This window comes from Staurois parvus, unplaced genomic scaffold, assembly GCF_062004578.1.
Source record: "Staurois parvus isolate SC_StPar_1 unplaced genomic scaffold, SC_StPar_1.0 ptg000424l, whole genome shotgun sequence".
In the NCBI taxonomy this organism is placed as follows: domain Eukaryota; kingdom Metazoa; phylum Chordata; class Amphibia; order Anura; family Ranidae; genus Staurois; species Staurois parvus.
The window spans coordinates 1,396,981-1,409,958 of record NW_028318220.1 but is presented as its reverse complement, the minus strand read 5'-3'; positions in this window follow the sequence as shown (position 1 = coordinate 1,409,958).

Genomic DNA, 12,978 nt, shown 5'->3' with positions numbered 1-12,978 from the left:
CACTCTCCCAAGAAAAAAAAAACTAGCTAAAAATACACACCAAACTGAGCATGTGCAGAGTGACTCCACACCATATGTCTTAACAGGAGATAAGAGGATCAAACAGCCTTTTTACACAATGCAGAGGGTTAACTCCTTAGGTTCCACAGTGAGTATAACAAGCATGCTTTACTGCATATACAGACTGATTTTACTGTTGTGGGTTTAGGAACACTATAAGTTAGAGATGACAGCATACCTTATCTCAGCACAGGTTTCCTTTATCTATTCTGCACATTCCTTGTATATGATCTTTTGTTTTGTGCATACATTCAGAGCTGCTGTTAGAAACCCTGGGGCCCCATACAGCCAACCTGACAGGGCCCCATACAGCCAACCGGACAAGCCCTCCCCATTCTCAAAAAAAACCCCCACAGTTTACTAAGCTTCAATTATGAATGAACACAGTGATTGATTGGTACCAATCATTCATTGTGTTCATTCAAGAAAGGAAGGGGCTGTTAAATGTGACATATTTACTGGACCCTTCCTCCACTCTCCATCCTGAAGCATCCTATTGTATGCTTGAAGCTGTCGGCGGGAATGCGGAGAAATATACCATGATTGCCCGTGTTGTGAGCTTTGAAGCCCAACTCCATTAAAAGTAAAAGCCTTGCAGAGGAGCCTGCAGGGGCAGAAGTTCAGGTAGGTAAAACTGCTTCACCTGGTCCTCTAGACATGAATAAGCAGGCAACCCCTGCATTGCGGGCGCAGCTCTACAAGGAAGGACTTTTACTTTTCTCTGTTCAGCTTTAATAACATTCCAATGCTTACAGATACAGAAATTAATGAGAACTTATTTTAAAGTGCTTTTACTGCTTGTGAATGGAATATGTGTGATGTGGGCACAGGTTCACTTTAAATATATCATTGATAGCATTTTGCTATATCTGCTTTGTAACTAACAAAATGTAGATTATGTTAGAAACTCAAAGCTGAGGAAAGTGGAAAAATAGTGTTGGACCCATAGGGGGATATTTACTAAAACTGGTGAGTGCAAAAATAAGTGCAGCTCTGCATAGAAAACAATCTTCCAGGTTTTACTGTCAGAGCTCAACCCTTTCACACCTAAGGGTAAAACAAATCTTAAAGCCTAAGTAAAATTTTACAACGTTGATATGTGTTAGTAAAACCATACATATCATCGCAACTACTTTGTACATCTAGGTGGATTATACCGGCTTTCATTTGGTGGTAAATGGTAATGGATATCTCCTGAATTTTTTTTCATTATCAAAGGAAAACTGGCCCAAAATACTAAAAAAAAATATTTTTTTTAAATTTAGCTGTGTGTTTCTTTTTACTACCATAACCTACCACCAAAGAACAGCCCAAAATAAAATTTCCAGCTCTTGACAATTGCAGCAATACCACATATGTGTATGTTATTTTTTACCCACAGTACAGCCCAGAAACAATAGTGCGCATTTTGTTTTTGGGGGTTTTTTTTTTACCTCAAACACAATGACACTAACTGACACTGATACCAATTTAAAAAAAAAAAAAAAAAAAAAACCTGACCTTTGACCCTGACCTTGACATAAACACTAACCCTGGCACTGAACTAGATCAAACCTTGATCTAGGTATTTTTTCTTAATTTTTTTATTTTATTTTTTAAATATTTATTTATTTTATTTTATTTACAAACAGTTTTTTTTCTCTCTGCGTGGAGATTGATACAATGTATCTCTATTCTCCATTCAGAGAGAAAAAAAAAACAAGGGTGGCAGGCTTCACAGTGACTGATTACTGTGATAGCCAATCAGAGGCTATCACAGCGATCATGTGACCGGGAAGCGGGAGTCCCGGGTGCCGATCGTTAGAATGGGACCCGGGGCTTTCAGTGACATCTCGGTCTTTGTGCTGGGAGTGTGCTGTGCGGCACGCTCCCAGCACAAAGACAGGTACGCAGGCCTCATATGCGGCCCCACGGAAAAAAGCCCAGTTCTGTGAGGCCACATATTTGTGTTACATCGGTGGGAAGGGGTTGATTGAACAAGCTGAAGTTAGAAGCTGATTGGCTACCATTTACGGCTGCACCAGATTTTGATTGCACCAGTTTTAGTAAATCTACCCCATTAGGTCATCATATTGGTATTGCTACTTTAAATGTTGATGTAAATAATCTAGTTCCTATACCTCAGAAGGTCTCCACAGTCCCCTTGGCTTGTAGTGATGTAACAAATGTAGCACTTACCCCTTAGGAGTATTTCAAGTTTGGGTCCCCCTATAGTCCTGCACAGCCAGGCAACATTCATTTTCACACTATACTTGCATGCAGGAATCAGTAACTAGTCCTTAAGCTGTTTTTTTGTGTTTTATTAGGGGGATTTCAACTTGGATGAGGTAAGGGGATGTATTGGATGCCCAGTGAAACCGAGGACAACTTCCTGGAATTATTTACAATTCTTTACAGCAAAACAGTCTCTTTTGGAGACCTAGCCAGCCTCTCCTGTAGTACCACCCCAGACCCCAGAAAAATCCTCTTCTCTACCCAGCTGTCTGGAGGAATCCCTGAGCAGGGCATCTGGTGTCTTTCACAAATTTGATGAAACAGTCCTGGGTGGCAGGCTAATCCAGCTCACCATAAGAGTGTCTCCTTCCCCTTTCTGGCCCAGGGGGTGCAGGTCTACTCACTCAGTGTGTTGCTGGTGGGTTGGTGGCTGCTACCAGGCCTTGTAGCTGGGCCTCTCCTTCCCTGCTACACAGATGGTCCACGCTCTGGGGGCCGGTGAAGGTCCTGAGCTTTCTACCTTCCAAGCTCCACAGCCTGTAGGTGAGCCCCTCTCCATTTGGGCCCCTTCACAGGCTCCTCTCTTCAGCATCACATCCTCTCTATCTTCCACCCCAACTCTCCTGCTGCTGAGCAGGCTCTCTCACTTTTAATGGTTGTCCTGGCCCTTTGCCAAGCATCTTGTTGGGGATTGGCCAGGATCCCTCAAAAGTGCAGATCAGCCACTCCTCAGATCCGCTAATGAAGAAAGTTTGTTGTTCTTCCTAAAACACGTTCCCAAGAGTCACACACACTCACTCCCTCAGTGGTGTTACCAGGCTGCTCATCCTTTCCTGCATAACAGTCTTTTCGGTTCCAGCAATCCACCAATCCATCGATTCACTAGTGTACACAGCGGCTGAAGCTCTTGCACTTTTTGCTACACTCCTAGCTTTGCATCAAGCTCTCTAAGATACCTATCCTCTTTGCACCCCCAGTGGCTGCCTCTCCATCCAGTTCCCAGTGGATCAAGCCGTCCATCTGCCTGCTGTTAAGGACTTCTGCCATAATGACATGCCTGCAAACACTTCACCCTTGTGAGTGCAATATTACAGAATTTTAATGATATTTTTAATAAATTGATGTACTACACTATCATGGTTCCTTGAGCGCCTCTCTCCCCTTCCCTATTCATTCATTTCAGATATGGATCTTCCCAAGCCAGATTGGAGACAGCAGCCTGGTCCCATTACAACTCGGTCACATCCTGACTTTTAAATTGTGTGACTTCACTGTAAGTCCTATGATTTCAAAGTCGGGATGTCATTGCATTCTGAGGTGCAATTTGCAAGACATATGACAAAGATGTCTATGCAAATTGCATCAAAAGTAGTGCATGCACTACTTTAGAAATCAGTACCACACCGATATGACCGCTGTAATTGCGGACAATAGGGTGCGACTTGGCATGTGATTTGCAAGTCGCACGGCATGCAAATTGCATGCCAATTTGCACCCAGTGCGACCTGGGTCTTAGTGTCTGTATATATGTCTAGTTATACAGCCTTACCTCCAGGTTTATTCTCACATGTCACAGTATAAATAATTTGTTATATGGTATCATGTGTGTTTGCTTTTAAGTTGTTACAAGGTTCAGTCAATGAGTAGACCACGCTGGTACTCAAACACTAGCAGTGATTTGTTTCACTGAATTCATTAACAGCACCTCATCTGTGAACAAGCGCTACATGCATTTTTCTTTTTTTGTTTCCTCATATCCACCCACTACTTTTAGACCTTTCTCCAAAGTTCTAGAGCAGGGTTATATTCCTGAGGGCTGGTCTACAGAGCCTCTCAGCCCTGACCACAGTTTGACCCCTGCGAGCTATCACACCCAGGCTGCTACTAAGCCTTCCTTGCTAACAAATGGAGTCTAGCTCCCCCTAGCTGACTAGGAGAGTGCTACACAAAAATAGAAATTGAAGTGCCACACTACTGCTAGGAGGACCAGATACAACTTTATTTCAATGAAAGATAGTGGAACAATCCAAAAAATATCCAATGCATTTCAAAAACTTCCCCTTCATTGAAAGGCTTGCTTGAAGACAATGTGAACAGATGGGAAGTGAACTGAACCTTTAACCTTCCAGGCTCCCAAACCAACTGCTGACAAGGCCTCTGCTTGTAGTCACACTAAAAAAACCCATCAAAAGTCTAGTTCACTGCTAGTCTATTCACATTGTTTTCATTCAAGCCCTGGTGAAGAGGGTGTTTTTGAACCCCTGAAATGTGTTGGATACTCTTTTGGATTGTCCCTCTGATTATTTTAGCGATAAAGTTGCATCTGGACCTCTTAGCAGTCTTTTGCACATTTCCTTTGTTATCTGAAGGAGTCTATTTACCCCATCTTATTTTGGACTACAAGACAATTAGTCCCTATGCTGTGGACATAAGGAAAGGGTGAGGGATTCAGTAGTTTAGCTAAAGACACATGGGCAGGGCTTACACCATTCCACAAAAACACTGTGTGTTGTCAGCCCACAACAGAAAATATCACAAGTAGTACCAATATAGTAAGAATAATAGAGGTACCACATCCCATTATTATTGATTAGGAAAACAAAGGAAAAGTTATTGGACTTTCCCGGTGCCCATGAATTCACCAAACAATATTTATATACAGTATCAAGGTTTTATTGTGTACAAAATATTCATTAAAAAGTTTTGTTTCCAAGTAAATGACACAAATATTTAAAAGGAATGCTCCTCTATCATCCCGAGGTAGTACCCATATACATGCAGATATTACAACAGTCATAAAGGGCATGGCCATAGGTTACAATTCATCCTCAATATGTTTCGTGGCAATAGCCGCTGCGTCAGGATGCAGAATGGGGCAAATCATCTAAAAAAGAAGTAAACAAAGATACATGTAGTACAAACAGAATATACATACTGTATGTATAACACATCCAAATATACTGTAATATAGATACAAAATGGCCATAGGGGAACCCTGAGAAGCTTACCCAATAAAAACAGACAATAAGGGGATAGAAACTAGATTTTGGCAAATCAGTCTTTCCTGGGGTGGGCGCTTTAGCCAAATATATCAGGGATGATTCCAAGGTAAATGCTGAAAAATATCATATACATAGGTATTAATTATTGGTGTGTAGGTAAAACTATACGGCTTCCATAAACCTACCCACACACAAAAATGCTGTGTGCTGTCAGCCCACAACAGGAAAAAGAAGCTGAGTGCATTTCTGGCAGATCAGCGCGTATTTTTTAGTATTGTAACTGGTAAAGGCAATCACTTAAACTACAAACTTTCGGTTTTTGAGCATATTATTGAATATAATTTAACATTCTGTAAATGCTGATTTTATTTTTCAAAAGCCTTATATACTTGAGCTTCTCATATGAAAACCTAGACATAAATACCCATTTGTGTATAAGCATAAATAAATAGGGTGGTGGCCTTTGGTCAAATTGCCTGATGGAGTCTGCAATGCTTAATGGAAATCACTGTGACTGCCTCTATAAACTTGGCAGATGCTCAATAGTCCTTTGGGTTGGTCTGATAATGTTTGGGTGTGATTTGGGAGTTGACAGAAGAGACTGGCACATGTACATGTGAGCCTTGTAAGAGCTGCCTGACCAGTGCCCCATCCACCTTCCCTATATTGTGTTATTATACCTGTATAATTAGTTTACTCCTTTTACTGTCACGGATTTGGGCGGTGATGCCCTTTTCAGCCTCATTTATTGTAATCACTAGGAAAGCCTTGTCTGGTCTTTGTTCTAGTACTGATGGTGGTAATTAGTGGCTGGCTTAAGCCGAGCTTGTTTGGGGCATATGTAAAGTGACACTCTGGATTGAAAGAATAAAATTTCTATTCAAGTATGTGTTCTTTACTCAAAAAGCACCTTTTATTGCTCTCAGCCTCCTCCATAATTCCAAATTCCTTTATTTTACTGCTGTGACTTCATATTAGAGGGTGGCTATGTTCCCTCTCCATGGTCCTAATGTACTGTATGCAGGAATGTAGACCCCCTCTCTTGCTCAATCCCGGCATGTACTATGGACTATAGGATTGGAAGCAGGGGCGGACTGACCATTTGGAAACTTGGGCACTGCCCGAGGGCCCGGGGTCAGTAGGGGGCCCCATGAGATGCCCCTGGTACCTTTTTCATAGGCTTTTTTAGAGTTTGGGCAAGGACACAGGGGCCCCATGATCCCCTATTGCCCGGGGGCCCCATGAGTTGTCAGTCTGCCCCTGAATGGAAGTGTGCATAGAGCAATCACATGACGGCAATTAAGGTGCACTGCTCTCTCCAAACAAACAGAAGTGAGCTGGACAAAGAGAGGTTTAGGACCTCATGGAAGGCGTGAGACAGAAAAACACAATAATCATTAATTTTATGAAAAATAGATTACAGAGCCATAAAGTAATGGATGTATATGCATTATTTTGGAGAAGGATATTGTTTAGTATATGTCTTACCAAAACTTGTTTTTTTTAGTTTTGGATAGGGTGGGGGAAGAGTAGAACCTCTGTTAGAATTTTTAACATAGCTCTGTTAAACCCTATGTACACGTTTAGACTATCGGACGAATGGTCCGGTATCGCCCCTTCTATTTTTTGGACGATCGCTGTGTTCTAACGATCAGATTATCATACGATCGCTTTAAAAGCGGCATTTTTCATACGATATTCTGATCGTGTATAGGGGCCTTTAGGGACATTTCCCCTCACTTACTGTTATGGTGACATAATTTCATTAGACTGGATGTAAGGGGAAATCTACAATAGGAACAAAAACAATGCTTTAGTCCTCTCCTATTCTGTCAAAAAGCATTTTTTTCTGTCTGCATTGCTGCTGGAGATTTTTCTTCCCTTCCTGTCTTTTAAAACTGCCATCACAGTGTCAGTAAGGGGAAACCTCCGTAAGTGAACAATGGATAATTATAAAACCCAGGCATGGATTTTTTAACCCTCCCCCACTCTATCCAAAATTTTTAAAAGATTGACCAAAAATACACATTAAAGTGATTGTAAAGGAAAAAAAAACCTCTATATTTACATGCTCTGTGCAATGGAATTGCACAGAATGGCCCTGAACCCCCTCTTCTCGGGTCTCCCCCTGGTGCTCCTAGCTAGTCCTCTCTGTCCAGTGTACCCATGGGAGGCATGGGGCACTTGTGCATTCTCACTCCCAAGCCCCATTGCTGCGTCCATTAACTCAGACAACAGGACTCAGCTTTGCTCCCTCATCACTGGCTTTGATTGACAGCAGTGGAAGCCAATGGCTCCCAATGCCCCAGAAAAGCCAGTGAGACATGAAAGTGAGGATAGAGAAGAGCTTCAGACGTTCCCAGCGCTGGACTGAATGAGGGCTTAGGGAAATAAAAGGGGGGTGAGGGGCCAAAACCGATGCCCAAACATTTTATAGAAATTCTTTAAAACAGTGTTCCTCCACACCCCTTCTTTTATATCCTATTATCCTCCTCTACCTTCCACTCCTGAAGGATGTCGGATGACGAAATGCAAAGAGTGGGGCTTTGGCAGTGACATCACCACGTAGCACGGGTGAGCTGTCAGCGTTTGTGTTACCGGAGTTCACCCGTTTGCATATGTAGATGCTGTTTTTGCCAGTGTCGGTGGAGACACTAGATTGTGAGTGAGATTCTTTCTTTTTAAATGGAATAAAGCTATTGATGGTTTTACACTATGAAGTTTCTTTTTTTCTTCTTATGTAATTCCATCCTTTTTCGTGAGGATTGACCAGTCGAGTAGGAGTCAGAGATATTGCTGCAGATCATTGCTCCCAGAGCCACTGTGTGTCAGCTGGTTTATGATTTGACCAGCCTGGAGCTCTGGTGAGTTTATTCAGTCCATTTGGGTGGTGGATCAGCAAGGTGTGGTGGTGTTTAAATTACACTTGAATTGGCGAACCATTATATGGATGAAATATCTTCCCTTTCAATTTCACTTTTCACATGAACTTTTTTGATTATGTAAAGACATTGAAAAAAAATGTTTTATTGGTGTGACACACTAAAGATTTATACTATGTTTCACATATTAGAGGCATAGTATATGCTTGTTGCATACAGAGAGGAGGATAATAGGATATAAAAGAAGGTGTGTGGAGGAGCGCTGTTTGAAATAATTACTGTTATATGTCTTTGTATTTCAAAGAATAGACGGCAGCTCCTCCTCGATCACGGTGTGAGTTTGGTTCAGTTTTTGTTTTTTGTTTTAGTTTTCACCTGACATATATCCAGTGGCGCTGTCTGTTAGAGGACAATTGTGACCTAAACATTCTTTTTTCTCCAATAAAGATTTATTGATAAACGAAAAACATAAATATATACAAAAGCATGGGTTGTATCGATACAACAGTTTGCTAGAAGCATCTAGCCTTATAACGATTCTGTACTGAAATGTATTGTAATTGTACTTTCTCCCTTATATTGTAAAGCGCTGCGCAAACTGTTGGCGCGATAGTTGGTAACTATGGTCATAAGAACCTATTGTCAATATCGTGTATAGATTCATGATAGACCAGAACTTGGAATCATTTACATTAGAGAAAGTTTTTGAGAATGGTGGATGTGGAGAAATTACACTGAGGTACGTTAATTGATAATGTGATTCTAGGTCAGGTATGAAAATGTTAAGTTTAGCATGCCAGAAGCACCGTCCCAGCAAAAGAAAGGGAAAAGAGAGAGAAAGAAAGAAAACTTTTTTTACCTTAATGCAAAGAACACATTAAGGTAAAAAGTGTTTAGGATTTAGAACCAAGTTAACCACTTGCCAACCGCCTCGCATATGAGTATGGCAGCAGAGAAACTCTCCTGCACTGAATCACGTATCTGATATGTGATCCAGCTCTTCTGGGTAGGAGGCACATGCCCGTTGCCCTGGTTGTGCTGTGAGTAGTCACAGCACAAGCCGATCAGTGGGCCCTGGCCAATGATTGCCTGCTGGGACCCGCTGCTGGGCAAAGAGGAAGACATGTAAGCAACACAGAGCTCTGTCCAGTCAATGGGGATGTGCCGGTTTTTGTTTTCATGAAAAGCAGGGAATAAAAACCGATACATCCCTTAGTAAAAACAGCACACAGTGAATGCACCAAGCACTTTTAGGCACACAGTTAACCCTTTGATTGCCTCTAGATGTTAACCCCTTCCCATCCAGTGTCATTAGTTCACTGTCAGTATATATTATTAGAACTGATCACTGTAGTGGAAGTTACGTCAGTTCCCACAAAGTGTCAGTTAGTGTCAGATTGCCCTATCACAGTCCCGCTATAAGTCACTGATCGCTGCCAATAAAATATTTAAAAAATTATTAAAAAAATTCTAGCATCTATACCATAATTTGTAAACGATATAACTTTCACGCAAACCAATCAATATACACCTATTGGGATTTATTTTACCAAAAATATGTAGCAGAATAAATTTTGGCCTAAATTTATGAAGAAATTTATTTTTTAATTTTTTTTATTAAATGTTTTATAGCAGAAAGTAAAAAATAATGGTTTTTTTCAACGTTTTTTCGTTTATATCGCAAAAAAATAAAAAACCACCAAACTAAAGCTCTATTTAAAAAAAAAATATATATATATATATAAATTCCATTTGGGTACAGTGTTGCATGACCGCGCAATTTAAAGTAACGCAGTGCCAAATAGCAAAAAATGGCATGGTCATGAAGGAGGTAAAATTGACAGTTATCCTTTTGGCTGCATTCACACTATAGTAGTGATTTTGTACACGTTCATAAAATGCGAAAATAACATGATTAAGGCCTCTTTTGGCTAAAATGCTTTAGCAGAGCTGCACTATATGGATATTTTACCCTGTTTACAAAAAATGCATCAATACAGCTCCGTGGTGAAGGCTGGCTTTAGTTTTACACCCGTCACACGTGCCATTTATTGTTAATGGTACCCCAAACAGCAAGAAAGGCATACATTTTTGTGTGAGAAAAAAAGGCAAGCACAGCAAAACACAGGGGAAAAATATGCTCAAAGCTTGAAAAGAAAGAGGCTGCCCTTTTCATGAACCACACCATCACATCAAATAAATGTACAGTGGCTAAGTGGGTAGCACTTCCACTTAGCAGCAATGGGGTCATTGGTTTGAATCCCAACCACGGCACTATCTGCCTGGAGTTTACATGTTTCCTATGTGCCTGTGTGGGTTTCCTCTGGGTACTCCAGTTTCCTTCCACACTCCAAAGACATGCTGGTAGGTTATTTACAGTTTCAACAAACATACAAAATGGAGGCATTGAAGGTAATAGGTATTGCTAGAAGTATAAAGTATTACCCAATAACCAAAAAAGACAACAAAAAAACAAGAAATTCACAAGAAAAAGTGGTTACATAAAGGACAATGCGATACTCAACTTGTAATCAAAAATATGCTTTTAATAGCAATGTGAAGCATTGAGTAAAGACTGCAAATAGCCATCCCCTCATATGACAGTACAAAAAACAGCATAAAACCAAAAAATAAAAAAGAGAGACATCATGGCTAGGCCATACAATATAATATGCTGTAGAAGCAATGACTCAAAGTCTTTTGCTCATATAGCAAAACACATTGTGCTGCACCACTGTGGTGGGGATACATGTATCATACATAAATACAATATCAATGCACAGACCAATCATCAAAGTTGAGCAAGTGTAATCTGTTCTTTCATGGAAATAGAAGCCCAGCTATTTACAGTACCTGTAATAATACTAATGCACAACGCCTGATGTAGCCCAACATAGTGTGAATGGGCGCCTAAAGAGATGGTGTTGTGAATTAAACTCATGCTACTGTATGATTGATTCCAATGTCATATTGTTTTCCTCTGTCCTATGCTGCAGTATTGTGCCCTTATAATAAAAGAGAATGTTTATTGTTGTGGTTTGAAAGAGCTGTTTGATATCACATTGTATTTTTTTCATACTATCGTTTATTCTTTAAATGAACTTCTGCAGTCTGTAGTTATCTTTTCAAACAGTGAGTTAGTCTTCCAAGGTTTACCAGAGAGTGGTGACAGTATGAATTCAGCTCTTCTATAAGAGAATTACATTGTATTTTCAGTGAGCTCTTATTATTTCTAAAGACTGACATTTTTACCAGTAATGCACAGTGGTTGTTTAGCTCTACAAAGCAGAATGTAGAGCCAGTGCGTAATCAGTAATTATGACTACTCCATGTAAATATACTGAACAGAACACATTATACAAAATAAAAAGGTTTTTATAGCATAGAAACAAGGTGTTAAAAGCACGAACTCTTATTGATGAGAATTATTCACATCAGCCCGATCCATTTGATGTGTTTATTTAACTAAGCCCTGGTTCACACTGATTCGAATTGTCAGTTGACTTTTTGACTGTTCAAATCGCATGACAAACCGCATGAAATGATCGGCAATGGAACTTTTCTACTGGGTGCGACTATGACAACGTCAGAAAAGTAGATTCTGCACTACTTTTCCCGATTTGGGGTGTAACTTGCATACACAATCTGTGCATGAATTCGCACAGATGTCTGTGAAATCTCACCTGAAGTCACACTGCCATCCGACTGAAATCGTGCGATTTCAAGTGAAGTCGCACAATTTCATAGTTGGATCCAGTGTGAACCAGGGCTTAAATGTAGAGTATAGTCTTGTGATTTATTTGTAATATACATTTCTAAACTATATTTTCCAAAGTCAAACTGTAAAATTTGGGACAAATGTATGACAAAGAGAGTAAAGGAAAAGTTACTGCTGATTATAGGCACCATAGGGACCAGATTTGGGGTTCATTCCAATGGCTGATAAAGCATATACACTGCTAAGAATCAGTGTTTGGGCTCAAGCACACTGCTGCTCCTAAACTGATGTTTTGGCACTTTTAGCATTTTTTGCCTAAGCCCCTGAATGCACCTCAATATTATTATTATTATACAGTATTTATAAAGCACCAATAGTTCGCTCAGCGCTGTACATTACAAAGGGGGACAGAACATGTGACAGAACAATAACAATACAATGCAAAACATGAGGGGATTGAGGGCCCTGCTCTTTCTAGCTTACAATCTAGCCTAAAAGCCTATCTGTACATGCATACATAGGGGTTGATTTACTAAAACTGGAGAATGTAAAATCTGGTGCAACACTGAGCAAGCTGATGTTTGAAGTTGATTGGTCACCATGCACAGCTGCACCAGATTTTGCACTCTCCAGTTTTAGTAAATCAACCCCATAGGCTTTTAGAGAAGTTTAGAAGAAGCAGCTTTTAAAGGCAGTCAAAGCTTCTGCTCCTAAACACAGAAGAATCACATTCAGGAGAGGAGTTTTTGGGCATAAAAAGCTGCCAAGCATGGCTAAAGTATTCAAACCCTTGACATTTTCCACATTTTGTCATGTTACATTGGATTTTATGTGATAGACCAACACAAAGTGGCACATAATTGTGAAGTGAAAGGAAAATGATAAATGATTTTCAACATTTTTTACAAATAAATATCTGAAAAGTATGGCATCTATTTGTATTGAGCCTCCTTTACTCTTATACCCCTAACTAAAATCTAGTGGAACAAATTGCCTGCACAAGTAACCTAATTAGTAAATAGAGTCCACCTGTGTGTAATTTAATCTCAGTATAAATACAGCTGTTCTGTGATGCCCTCAGTGGTTTGTTTGAGAACATTAG